We start from the raw sequence: 14,594 nt of genomic DNA, 5'->3' as shown, positions 1-14,594 counted from the left end.
GAATATAATTCTCGTAATTTTCCCTAGATGGCCCCAGAACAACAGGTACAGAGCCAGCTAGGAAAGCATTGTAGAGCTTTTCTGTGATGTAATCTTTGTGGATTGAGTTTTCAAAAGAAAGATAAAATTTGCAAGTAGATATGGTAGGAATCAAATTTTTATCATTCACATACTCTCCAAATGCTTGCCCATATGTATGGATTTCAATGCTTTTGCTTAGCTCATTGTAATACTTGACCCTTGCATGCTCAGGTTCCAGTTACTTACAACCCAGCCACACTAACTTCTCTTTGCTTGGCACTTCAAACACGAAGGGTTTGTGCTCACCGTCAAGAAGCCATAAGGCACTTGGATATCTGAGTCGCGGCGGTAAGTCAGAGTCAAGTTGAAGAGGTGCTCAATACCACTCTTTTGGGGCGTGTGAGTTGGTGATTCCAAATTCATCCAAATCCATTTCTGGAAGGGTGGCCTAGCCTGCTGAGGTAAGTTAGTCAGATCCCAACTGATGTCTCGGTGATGGATCAGAACTGCATGAGATTTGTTGTATAGAGAACGGTCTGTTGTGAGATGGCATCCTTGGATGTTGAACATTGCTTGGCAGGATGTAAGGTCAAAGGTCTGCCCAAATGGCCACACCCAAATGAGGATAGTAGTTTCATTAAAATAATCAGTTTTGGTGGAGAAGAAGTTTTTCATTTTCAGCACTGAGCTGGCTGATTCCATTGGACTGAAGATCCAGCTGTTGGTGGGCTTGATGTAAATGAGCAGACATGCCATGAAGCAGCCCAGGATAATGCAGACGATTAAAAATGGGCGGAGAATTCCTTTGGATGCTGATGTCATAATTTTTTCTGTGAAACAGAAAGAGAAAGGTAGAGGAATAGTAGGTAGGGGTAGTGATGAAAAGTTAATCATAAATATAGGTACATCTCAAAACACTTACAAAATCAATTGTATTTTCCTGTTTAGTTTTATTTTTTAAAAAGTATTTGTGTATTTATTTATTTGAGACAGAGAACAAGCAAGAGACAGAGAGAGCACCAGTAGGAGGAGGGGCAGAGAGAGAGAGAGAAGCAGACTCCCACTGAGCAGGGACCCCCAAAGACATGGAGCTCCTGGGACTCCATCCCAGGATCCCTGGATCCAGAGATTCCGGGATCATGACCTGAGCTGAAGATAGATGCTTAACTAGCTGAGCCACCCAGGAGTCCCCTCAGTAGTGTTTTAAGCCATTGAGAGAAGCGTAGCTTTTATTAAGCCAAGAAACTGCTTTTAAAAGGAACTTTCCCCTGAACTCTATAAATAGTAAGGGAGAATTTGTCATAAGTGGACCAGCTTACCTTCAAGCTGAGTTGCATTTTTTTTTTGTCCAATGACATCTTTTCCTGTGATATTTTTATTTGCTTCTAGAAAGCTGGCACAAAGACTAGCATCATCAAAGCTATGACTAAAATTTTTAGAACTTTGAAACTATATCAGATTTGTGAACATTCCCCAGTTTATATAATCACTTATTTCCTAGTGCACTTTTTATGATTGTAATATTACTTTGCAGTTCAGATAGAATTCTTTAGAAAACCAAACATTTTAAAGAAAAAAGTTTTTTTTAGTTTATTGGTGTAAGTTCATCTTCTCTGTCAAAAATGCATTACAATAGTCCTCTTGTAAAAAATAGCAACTTGTGTTTTTTCTTTTTCTTTTTTTAGTAAGTACACTGATGCAAAAATTTGATAAATTAAAACCTCTTTTTATTTTCCTTATAATTTTTCTTGTTTACTTTTACTAATCTGTTACTACACCCAAGATCTGCTAGATTGTGATAATAAAATGCTCTAGTGGCATTAGAAAAACATTCTCACTTATGTGGTATCAGGGCATTAAAAAAAGTTTTTCTTAGCATTAGAATATTAGTATAATAAAGATAAATGGATTCTCAAAAGAAAAGAATTATATTTCAGGGAGAACAGTATTGATTTTGTGATTTATAGCATATTGCAGTTAAAAAGATGAATCAAGTTTTTTTAATTTTTTAATACAAGAGTCTCTCAGGGTTGTTCCTCTTTGACATTCATTTTTTCTCATGAATATGAACACAATATAAAACATGTGTTTGCAAAATTGTCTTTTGATCAAATTCTTACTGATCTTCTGAACCCATTATTCTTCTCACCAAAATAATGTGGTCTATCATTTCAGATTCATTAAGATGTTTTAAATCTGATTCAAAAAGCTAGTGTAGAAACATGAGGCCAGTTCCCTTCCAGAAAAAAAGAGAGAAATTGTTCTTTAATTACCTAAATTTACGTGAATATTTTTTTAAAAAATCACATTGTTTTTGTTGTTGTTGTTATGTTAGCTTTTTCTTAAAGCATAAGACATTCCCTATGTAGTTCCCTTGATTTTGTGAATCCAAAGAATCTGGATATTGTATTCTGGAGCACTCCCGGAACAGAATTATTGGATTTGATGACTGTGACTTACCATCAAAGTTAGTTTCAGCATGTCCAGTCAATAACATAATGAGAATAAAAAAGTGTCTACCATATATTTTCAAAAAATATTAATTAACCCCTAAGCTACAGAGAAAATAGAAAGGAATATGAAAGAAATCTCAACTCCTTAGAACAAATGATGTTGATGGCACGTCATGTCTACTACTTTCGTGGAATGTGGCTGAAACAGTACTTTATTTAAAGGGAATTTACAGGTTTGCAGAGTTTTGGGGAAATTAACAAAATTGTCAACTGAACAAGCTGGACAAAGAACAATAGTCCAAAGCTAAAGAAATAAGAAGTAAAAAATTAAGATAAGGACTGAAATCATTGAAATTGAGAGCAGAAATTTGAGATAATTGGTAACATCACATGTAACTATGTGAGGTGATGAATTAACTACACTTATTGTAATAATCATTTGATATATATATATAGATATAGATATCAAAGCATTATGTTGTACCACCTTAAGCTAATATAATGTTATATGTCAATCTATGACCAATAAAACTGGAAAGAAAATACTAAGTAAACCTCATGCAAGAATAAGCAAGAAAAAAAGGAAATTCAGTTTATTTTATTTTCTAAAGAAATTCAGTTATAACAAACAGTAAATGATTATGCCGCAGGAAATAAGAAATGACTATATGGAGTAATTTTATGTCTCTTGAATGTGAAAAAAACTGATGTGAAATGAATGGTTTTTTTTTATCTGCACAATAGAAAAATGACAGTTTTAATAAGAAATGTCCTATTAAACAAATACAGTCAGGGAAGTAAATTCATGAATGTTAACTGAAAACAAACATGTACACTAGATGGCTTTTGTAGGAGTGATAGTCAATAGTGCACAATGAAATAGAGGAAGACTACTGTTCCAATTAAAACCATTCTAGAAAACAGAAAAATAAAGAAGTGTAACTCATACGTGAAGCCAATTAATCTATTACCAAAAGAAAATAAAGAGGTTAAAAAAAGTCTATTTCACTTATGAAGACAGATACAAACATTTAGCAATAAAGAGTATTAAAATATATTATGACACAATTCAAAAGTTGGTTTATGTAGGTTCATGTATATTTGATCCTACTTTATAAATTTAATTAGTTGGAAAATCTTTTAATTTTTTCAGATTCTGGGATCTACAGACTGAGGAAATTCACTGGAGGGATCTCTTTTTTAAAGGAGTAATACTAACCTTAATATACAGGATTTGACTGAGCAATGAAGTGTTGAGCAATGAACTGAGACCAATGTTTAATACTGTTTAGAAATGTTCTCATTGATGGGATGCCTATGTGGCTCAGTCGGTTAAGCATCTGACTTGATTATGGCTCTGGTCAGGATCTCAAGGTTGTGAGATCAAGCCCTATGCTGGGCTCCACACTGAGACTGAAGGCCTGCTTAAGGATTCTCCTTCTCGTCCTTTTTCCTTCCTCCCCACTCATTTGCACTCTCTCCTCCCTCTCTCACAGGAAAAAGAAAAAAAAAAAAAAGAACTGTTCTCATTGAAAGTTTCCTTAAGTCCTTTTGAATTGAAACGCAACTGCAAAAACTAAGTAAATGATTTAATTCTTATAATCATAGTTACAACTTCATAGCCTCTGTTAGTAATGCTCACTCTCAGCTAGATTTTGTGTCAAGCACTTTGGCACACATCATTTCCTTAGATCTTCTTAGAACCTCTATCAGAAGGTCCTTTTGTCACCTCTTCTTTACAGATGGAAAAACTCAGGGGCTGGGCTTGCCTGGGTGGCTCAGTCAGTTAAGTGTCTGCCTTTGGCTCAGGTTATGATCCCAGGGTCTTGTGACTGAGCCCAGTGCCCCCACACCTGCTCTCTCTCTCTCTCTCTCTCTCTCTCGCACTCTCTCAAATAAATAACATCTTAAAAAAAAAAAGAAAGAAAAGAAAAAAAGAAAAGAAAGAAAAGAAAGAAAAAAGAAAAGACTGAAGGCCAGAGATATAAGTAACTAGCTTGCCTTCTATAATCTTCTTTGAATAAATAATACAAACTCAATTGTCTATTGAGGTACATTTGGCACCTCAAGTTTTATTGTCTTGATTTCTCTGGCCTCCATCCTTTACTCTATAACTGAGGACTATTTACCCATGCATTAAATTTAGAAAAATTTCCTTTAACAAGAATACCTGACACTTACATGATACTTATTAGTGTCAAACATTGATCTTAGCACTTACACTAACATAGATACGTACACACACGCATATACTGCCTCATTATAATCCCATTTTATTGATAAAGGAAAGTGGGACACCCAGTTCAGAAGTGGCAAAGCACACTTTCAAACAGACCCTAGCTATCTAGTTCGCTTGGGTCATGATCACTACATTTTATGTTCACCGATTTTCCATATTGCTGCTAGAGAACGTAATAACCAGAATTAAGCTCTATGAAGGGCTTTATTTCTTCACTGCTTTATCCTCATCACCAGAATGCAGCAGGTGTTTAATACATGCTATTTATGTTGCATGAATAAAATAGTGGATTGCTGAATCCCCTACTATGTGCAAGATAAAATGCTTGGTAACTAGATAAGCAAAAATGAGTCAAGTATAAATGAAGAAATGTGTATTTAGTTGCCTTCTTTGTACATTTAATATGTCTACCTTTAGGGAATAACTACCATCACAGTTGACATACAAGATATATCTACCACTGAATGAGCAAAATCTCCTAGTTTTGCCTGCCTTTGTCACATGTCAGAGTTGGTATCTATCTAGAATACTTCAATTCCACGACTGTTTTTTTTTTTTTTTTTTTTTTTACCAGATGAGAAAAAAATTGGTCACTAGGCAGAAACAGTGTTCCTTTCACTGTGTGCCCTCAGTTTTTCTGCTTCCTGGACATTTTGTATTGAGGTTCTTCTTGTTAACTCTCTGCACACCTCTCTCCTCAGCTTTTCATGGCTGTCCCGATCAATTACTGAACAGTAGGGGCAGTTACTCAGTAACCCCTGCTTTGTACAGAAACTGTCAGGAAAGTTTGCTTCTTGGAGCCTAATTGACAACCCCTTGACAGGGACCTTTAAACCTACTTCTCATAACTAAAATTCAGTTGGATACCCAACACATCTTGAACTGTTAATCGATACAACCTGTTTTAAAGGACCCACAGCACTGTCACCTTAGCTTTCACCAGAGAGAGCAATAAATTTACAGGACAAAGCAAATTATAACAGTAAATAGTATAATTAAAACTTCTTAATGATTTTTAGTAGTCTCGAGTACTATAAAAGAATATCAAGACATTAGTATTAAAAATTAACAAAATCTGGGGGCACTTGACGGGATGAGCACTGGGTATTATTCTGTATGTTGGCAAATTGAACACCAATAAAAAATAAATTTATTATTAAAAAAAATTAACAAAATCTTTGGTAAAAGTATAACTTAATGGGAATCAGTGTGCACCCAATTCTGCTTTCCTTAAGAGACTGTCTTCAGGAGCAACCTGGGTGGCTCAGGGGTGAGCATCTCTGCCTGCCTTCAGCTCAGGTTGTGATCCTGGGGGTCCTTGGATGGATCCTGGGATGGTCCTGCGGGGAGCCTGCTTCTCCCTCTGCCTATGTTTCTGTCTCCCACTCTGTGTCTCTAATGAATACATAAATAAAAACCTTTTAAAAAAAAGAGACAGACTACCTTCAGTGTCACACTTTAGAAATATGCTCCACTAAAAGTAAAGATTGGAAGGAAGCTTGGAATAGAAGAGGTCGAGTGTGATTCTCAAATCATAAATACACTTGAAGGTATTAGGGAGAGAAATGTGAAGCCAAAGAGAATAGGAGGTTTCTCCATGGAATGGTAATTCTACTTTTAAAATTTTTCAGGTGTGTGTGTGTGTATGTGTGTTTACATAGAAAGAAACAGGGGTATATTTAGGATAGAATTCAATACCTGCCTAAAACTTAAAAGACGAAAGAGGATAGATAGTTGGGCTTTATTCCTAGATTGCAGCCACCCCCTCACTCCTTCAACCCACCTCTCTGGCTCACATTGGCAGGCACGTGGGGTTGGAAGAGAGTGTTCCTGTGCCCTTAGGAGGTTGTGAGTCAACATGTTTGACAGTCACTGTGTAGTACACAGTGTGGGTGCGCGATAAGATGATTCGTGAAGTGGTAAGACATTTCATCCATGTAAAGGAACAGAACTTTGGATCCGCTTAGGGATCTTCATACAGTTCAGTCCAGCCTTCAAGACCAGAAATGAATCATTGACAAATTAAGTGGATAAAGTTAGAAATAGTTAAGAAAAAAAATGATTGTCATTTATCGTGACTGTTAAATAAAATTTAATAAAATGCTTCTGATGGTGCCTGGACCAGAGAAAGGCACAATGTTAGGGTTTGCTGTTATGTTATTACTCTTTGTTATAGTCAAGAATCAGAGCTCTCACCATAGCTGAAATTCTTTTGGAATAATAAAACCTTCTTACATCTATGCAAATTATTACCATTTCTAACCACACGTGCACACACACACACATATACACAATTTCCTCTAAGTTCAAAACATAACTCATTATTAATAAATTCTGGATAAATATATAATATAAAATATCTAACGAATAGGTCTTTCAATAGTTCATTGAATTACCCTTTTACAAAAAGTTACTCTATAAGCATGTTATATTTAAAGGATTCCATAGCAGATATTTGTTGGTTTTTATTGTCTGGATCGCTCTCCCCTCTTCTGATAATAATGCCCCAATTTCCTATTGAGATACCACCTTCCTCCTCCTGTGTGCAATCTTTGGGATTGTAGAGAATGATAGTTCCTTCTTTCCTAACCAGTGTTGGGCAGATGATCCAGATCATTTAAACTCTGTCTCTGGGGCTTGGAAACTTGAATGAAAAGGTCTGGAGGGAAAAATTTTGGAGCTGATTAATCACAGTGGGGTTTCCTTTATGAGACAATTATGTAAACTCTATTACCCTGCATCCAAGGAGCTGCTTGGGATCCTCCCTGCCTGGGTTTGGTTCTTCAGATATTCCTTCAGGCTATAAGAGCTACTACTCCATAAACTTGCAAATCATTTTTCTTTTTGTCTATGTTAATTATATTGGTTTTATTACTTGAAACAAACAATCCAAGCAAACATCCACAACAAACAAATCCTAACCAAGTAATAAGCAAGCAAAGAAAACCCACTAATTATTTTATCTCTTTTTTCTTCCTATAAGGTTAGAATTACATACCTTGAATCTTTCAAAATATGCCATGATTATATGTATTAAAAACTGTATATAAATTCTCAAAACAGCAAACACATCTCTTCCTTTTATGTTAAGCCATAGACTTCATCCATAATTTAGGTCTTGGCTGGTAGGTGGTATCTGCAAAAAAGTCTTCCTGAATCCTACCCTGAATGTTCATACCCTGAATGTTCATAATTTGAATTGCCCAGGTTTATTTAATTTTGGGGTTGTTTTTGGTATTATTTTATTTTGCTTTTACTTCTTCCTGTGACTTTATGCTAAGATCCTTTACAAGAATAAAAATGTCTTATACTCTCAATACTTGATACCAAATTATATTCTGCCTCAAGGTACTGTAAAACTTTACATATTCATTTCTTTCATTCTCAAAGATTCTCTTGACACTTCACATTCCACTGAACCTTTCTCATGGGCATTCCTGCTCTGACTTCCCACAATTCTCCCCATTACATTCTGAGCCAGATGCCTTCTGTCTTTGGGAGAGATGCCATTTACTTTTTGGCAAGAAGACACTAGCTGATCTCTGGAATGCTATCAAATTCTTGTTTGTGAACCTTTCTCAAAGACCTTTGGGTATTATCTCCAGTATTTCCAAGGGTGAGTCTCTTTTATTTCCTCCAAACACTGGAGAGGCTGTTACCAAAATATGCCAGTTTTTTTTTTTTTTTTGCCACTTATGCTTTTCCAGAATATTCCTCAGAACGCACCCTAGCGCATATTAGGATTCCCTGACTTATTTCTGCAGTGGTTTGATCTTTAGGGATATTACCTCTAAAATACTAAAAAAAAGTCTTTCCTTTTTTCCCCTTTTCATTTTTGTCTCACATTTGTTTCCTTTGGTGTGCCAACTGACTCTTTCCCTGCATTGCAAGCGTCTTCATCTTGAACAGTTTCTACATTCACTGTCTTTGAAATTTCTTTCCAACTCAGAGATTAACCTTTTATAGTTTGATCTTTTACCTGCTTTTTTCTCTTTCTGCTCATAATCACTAGTTCTCAATCACTGTCTTTACTCATTTAGAAGCTTTATTTACTTGCTTTAGCTGCAGTTGAGAGCAACAGATCTGACACTGAGCCCAAGTGTAACTTGGCTCGTGTGCTACCTTCCCAGAGGGAATACCACAGCAGGGCCGGGGTGCTCTTTGGCAGCTTCCTAGAACATGCTTTCTGGCGTTCCTTGAGGCCAATATTCTTTCATAATTTGGCCATCAGCATCAGTGCTTTCTATTATTATTGTCAGGTTGTAGCCCATATCAGCCAGCCAATGAAGGTCAAGGGAGCCTTAAAAAAAATAAAAACCTCTTCATTTTGAGTTGATATATTACTTCCATTCCCAATCCTAAAGAATGAGAATTTTTTTCCTTCCAGATGACAACGTAGAGTAATTAACCCAGGAGCTTTTCCTGACATCTCCCTGTCCTTCAAATCTATATCCTACCTAGTACCAATTATGCCTCCTAAATATTCCTTAGATTAGCTGACTTCTTTCTACTTCACTGAGTCCAAAATCTATCACCTCTTGTCTAGATGGCTGACCTTCCTTTCTCAGTGGTACATCTGGCACTCACGTTTGATCCATTCAATGATTTCACGATGCAGTAGACTGGGTGGTTCTAAAAAATGTGGTCCCCAGGCCAGCAGCAACAGCATCAGCATTGCCTGGGATCTTGTTAGAAATGTGATTCTCCCTCCTGACCTAGATATAAGGAATCAGAAACTGGACTGCAGCCCAGCAATCCATTTTAAAAAGTCTTCTAAGTGATTCTGAAATATAAAAGGTTCAAGAATCCCTGAGGTGGAGTCTTCTTTCAAATCATGGACCACACTGCTTAGGTACTTCAGTGAATTTCAATTACTTTTAAGATAAAGAAAAAAAAGAAAGAAAGAAAGAAAGAAAGAAAGAAAGAAAGAAAGAAAGAAAGAAAGAGAAAGAACAAAGAAAGAAAGAAAAAGAAAGAAAAAGTCCTTATGTAGTTTAAACAGTCCCGGATGATGGGGATCTTGCCTCTGCCTCCAACCTCCGTGCATGTCAAAGTCCCTTCTGCATTCCTTGCGTGGCCATGGTTGGCCCTCTCGCAGTGATGGAGTCATTATACCAGCTCTTCCTTCTCCCTGAACCCATTTCCTTCACTCTTTGTTGATTTTCCCTTTTCATTTTTCAGTTCTCCCGCTCCACTGGCAGTTGCTTATGAAGGATTCCTGACAACCTACCAACACCCACCCCTCTACACGCACACACTAAATCAAAGGCCCTGCATACAGGTCTCATAGTACTATCTGTCATTTTACAAACACTTACCATAGTAGCTAGTGTCCCTATGTTTGTATATTTGATTAGTGTTGTTGCTTCTGTTTGACTATACCTAGGCTCATATGATAGATATTGGGTGTTTTCTTAGTCCCTAGTGTCTAGTCAGACCCGGTATATCCCTTGCTTTCATGAATGTTTTTTGAGTGACCAAATAGTTAACAATTATCAAGCATTTGTAATGTTCTAGGCACCAGGCTAAGATTTTTATATAGATTTTATCATTTCATTTTCAGGAAAAACATTTTCTTTTGATCATTTAAAAAAGAAATATATATCACTTTCTACATGCCAAGCATGATTCTAAGCACTTAACAAATAATTAATTCTCTTAAATCCATAATGACCAGATAAAATACACACTATAATTATATTCATTTTATAGATGAGGAAACTGATGCCCATCTATTTGTCTCATGCCCGTACAGTAAGTGATAAATCAAGATGTGGGACACTAGTGGCTTGACTCCAAAATGTGTTTGTTCTAAAAATATATGTTAAGAATTGAGAATTCCAGGTTACAATTGCAGAGATTTCTGCGAATTATAGGATTTAGGATTTATTTTATAATATATACTGCTCTGAAGTCATATGCTCATTAGAAATAAACTAGATCACCAACACTTCATCTCCACTCTTATTCTGGAAATTAATGGCCAGAACCAGAAAACTAGGAGTTTTAGATAATTCTTCTGTCCCCAAGGAGAGTGCAGAGGGATGACTCAGAGCAGGGAGGAGTCTAGCTTTGTTTTATGATTAGGCTGTTATAAAGCAATTCCAGGAATATAAAGAATAATTGACACCCAGGCCACCCTGATAGTTGTATTTCTGATAGCCACATTCTCCTTCAGGTGAATTCCTTATGTGCTGCTTTGTTGAGTCAGCTTTGAAAATTAACTAACCTCAAAGAGCCAGGTTGCCTTAGAACAATAAAGGGTAGAGAAAAGAATTATTTCAATAAAAATTTCAGTTATATCCCAGTGTTTGTGCACATATGTCTCAGTTAACATTTTTAAAGGATTTATAAGTATTTAACCATTACTTTCAGATAGAATAAATAATTTCTTTTCTGTAAGTTTACGTTACAAATTCCCTGTTTCCCAGCAGGCTACTACACTAAGGTCCTATGCTTTAATGATCATAGTATGATTGTTTGAACCTTCATCAGTCTTACTACCAATTATCTCTTCAAAAGTGTCCTTCAATTGCTTTATAAAGGCCCTGGGAGAGAGTTTCATATGACGAAACCTGTCTGGCAGCAACATCCCCACCAACAGACTTGGCTCGTCCTTCCTCATTTGGCTAGTCTGAGAATTCAGTCAATGTGGTCTCCCTTCTGCTCCTACCACCGAATATGTAGACCTAGAATCTCAAACCTAGCTATCCCCTGACCTCTAACCCTCTGGGTACAGAATTCTGGGTTCCTAATACATCTGGAAGACTGATTATTTGAATCAAACTCTGTCACTGACTCTAGCAGCTTTGAATTATCAATACATTCACAATATCTTTCCCAGAACATTTCCCTTAATTTCTGGTCTTCTATCAGCCTAACTGGAGAGGGTTTAGTGCAGTTTACAAGGCAAGGAAATAAATCCATGAGAAACAACTGCTTTATTGTTCCTTGGTTCTTTCCTACATGCTTTCTCTAACCTAAAATTCTTGCTTTCAAATTGCAAAAACAAAAATGAAATAAAAACAACACACCATCATGTGCATCAAAAGATGTTAATAGATACTAAGAAGATTGCTATAATAAAAAGAATATATCTACCTATAGAGGCAAACCTTGTATTAGATGGGGCATTGCCATGACAACAGTTTCTGGATCAGATTTAAAACGGGGCTGATCATCTTTTGAAACTCATTGGAAACTAATTAGCACTGGCTTTACTGGGGAATTAAATAAAAATAAATCACTGTAGTTAATAAGAAGCTTCTGAAACTTCAAGTTAAATCTACAATAAGAAGAATAGGTCAGTAAGAACTAAAATAGCAAGGATAAACTACTAAGAAATCAACAGCCTAAGAAACACTATGATTAAGTGTAGCTAAAGTGATCTGTAGGAAAGAAGCAAGTTTAATCAACTTGCCTCTGAGTAATCTGAAAATGTGATTAAGATACTTAACAAAGATGATATTATTAGAAGAAAGGTAGAAAGGAGGAATTCAGAAGTGAAAAAAAAAGAAAGAATAAGGTGCCTGGGTGGCTCAATTGGTTAAGTGTCTGCCTTTGCTCAGGTCATGATTCTAGGGTTCTGGGAGTCCCATGTTGTGCTCCCTGTTCAGTGGGAATCCTGCTTCTCCCTCTTCCTCTGTTCCTTCTCCTCACTCTTGCTCTTCTCTGTCCCTCAAGCAAATAAATAAACTTGTTTTAAAAAAATGCAAGAGTGAAAAACTCTTGAATTTAAGATATAAATGCTCCAATCCTTGGTGGGAGGGTGGGGGTGGCAGGGAGGACTTCCATTGAATCACCATTCCTCAGCTGGCCCCATTAGCTTCTTTCTCCGTAGCCTGAATGAAACCTTCTCAGGGGTCATCTAGCATTCCTATTCTGATTTCATTCCTAATAAATAATCTTTAATATTCAGTTCACCAAGTAGTTGAATACTCAGAATAAAGCACCATATTTGGTGAACATAGTAGAGAAAATGAAAGAAAATACATCAACAGAGAATAGCCTATGTTTCTCTCTCCTCCTACCACATTGGAAAAGACAAGTGTCCCATCATTGAAAGTTGATTCCTCCTCATTAATTCTGGAATCTAAATAAGTTATGTGACCTCATTCCATTTATTATCCCTGATTTTTTTCCTAATCTTCATTTTCTCTGTCTCTAATGGTGTGCTTTTCATAGAATTTAAATATAACTACAGTTTCTCTAGTCTTCTATTAAGAACCTCAACCCCCCAAAACACTGCTCCTCTGTTTTTTCTTTACTCTCACAAATAGCCACATCATTCATACATCACCTCCCTAAGCTTCTGACGAGAAATCATTATTATTCCTTCAACTCCCCTTACCCAACATCTAGTCAATTATTACACTTATTGAAATGCTGTAGTATTTATTAAATCTCACTCACCTTCTCTATCTACTGTTACTTCATTGTTTAAGACTGCCTCACTTATGTTCCTGGATTATTACAATGAACCACTAACTGTTTATCACTGATATGGTCTTATTTCTTCCAATTCATAGTAATGCTGTGACTTTTTTTTTTCTTTTTTTTTAAAATTTCTCTCATTCGAAAATGTTTTATTTTAAAACAGTATTGGGGGAAGGAAGGTTAAGCAGCTAGCCTGTGATCCCTCCTGATTACCAGGGAGATGCTCCTGGGGAGTGGGAGTTAAGAAGGCAGGTAACCTGGTTCAATGTCCTTGTAAACAATGATAACTTGACTCCAGGCCACCAGACTAATCACTTTATTGGAAGGGAGATTTGTTATCTATGAATACTTTGAGGAAGATATTCTTGGTGAGGATTGCTTATTGTAAACAACCTAAACTTGGATGGATTTATGAGGCAGGGCTCCCTAGAGAGTGTCACATAAACTATACAACTCTTTTAAGTATAAAATAAAGATGTTTTACTATTTAAATGTTCCCTACTCTGTGAGGTGACATTGGGGGCTTCTATTATTCTAGACCATAGACCAGATATGATGCAAAAAGGAGGGCTTATGGAGATTACTAGGATATTCCTGACTGATTGCATTCTTAAAAATATTGATAGTTTGATACTAGGCACAATCTCTGATAAAAATGAGTTTCATATGGGGTCTGATTCTTTGTATTAGCTTAATGTTTACTATACAATTCTGAAGATACACAACATGATAAAATGGAAGCAGTCTATAAAGCAATTCACAGAATAGTAACAATATCTTGTGTGTCCTTTCTTTTCTCTTTATTGCAGAGGATCTATTTAGTTATTATTCACACTCTTTAGTTTAAATTATCAAGTGTATGCTATGTTTTTACACAATAGTGAGAACTAATAGATTTAAATAATTTTTCTCCTGCTTTTTAAATTTTTTAACCTAACTTTAAGTTGTGAGTGTTTGCTCATATCACCAAGAAAAAAGTTGATTTTTCTTGTGGGAGGGGTGGGGGCGGTGAGGAGGCAGAGGAAGAGGAAGAGAATATTAAACAGGCTCCAAGCTTAATGGGAGCCCCATGGGGTTCAACCGAGTGCTTGACCGGGGGAGGGGGGTTATGAGGGGAGGAGGCTCGATCATGAACTGAGCCAAAAAGAGTTGGATGCTTAACTCACTAAGCTACTCAGGAGCCCTGAAAAAAAACTTGATTTTTTTTTCCTAAAGGTTTTATTTATTTTCATAGGGACACACACAGAGAGAGAAGGCAGAGACACAGTAAGGAGCCTGACTTGGGACTTGATCCCGGGTCCCGAGATCACACGCTGGACTAAAAGTGGCGCTAAACCACTGAGCCACCCAGGCTGCCCAAAAAACCTGGTTTTTAATGGCTGGATAAGCTTTCTACATCTGAATATATGTTAATTTATTCACTATTTACTTATTATTGGTCATAA

The 14,594-nt window shown here is 36.4% G+C and overlaps 1 pseudogene; it reads right to left on the bottom strand.

Annotated features, from left to right (window-relative positions):
- Positions 1–7: 7 nt before the first annotated feature.
- The window catches only part of LOC119876851, a 110,835-nt pseudogene continuing 96,248 nt past the window's right edge, over positions 8–14,594 (bottom strand).

This window comes from Canis lupus, chromosome 12 (genome assembly GCF_011100685.1).
Source record: "Canis lupus familiaris isolate Mischka breed German Shepherd chromosome 12, alternate assembly UU_Cfam_GSD_1.0, whole genome shotgun sequence".
NCBI classification, from domain to species: Eukaryota; Metazoa; Chordata; class Mammalia; order Carnivora; family Canidae; genus Canis; species Canis lupus.
This window is presented reverse-complemented; position numbering and strand designations above follow the sequence as displayed.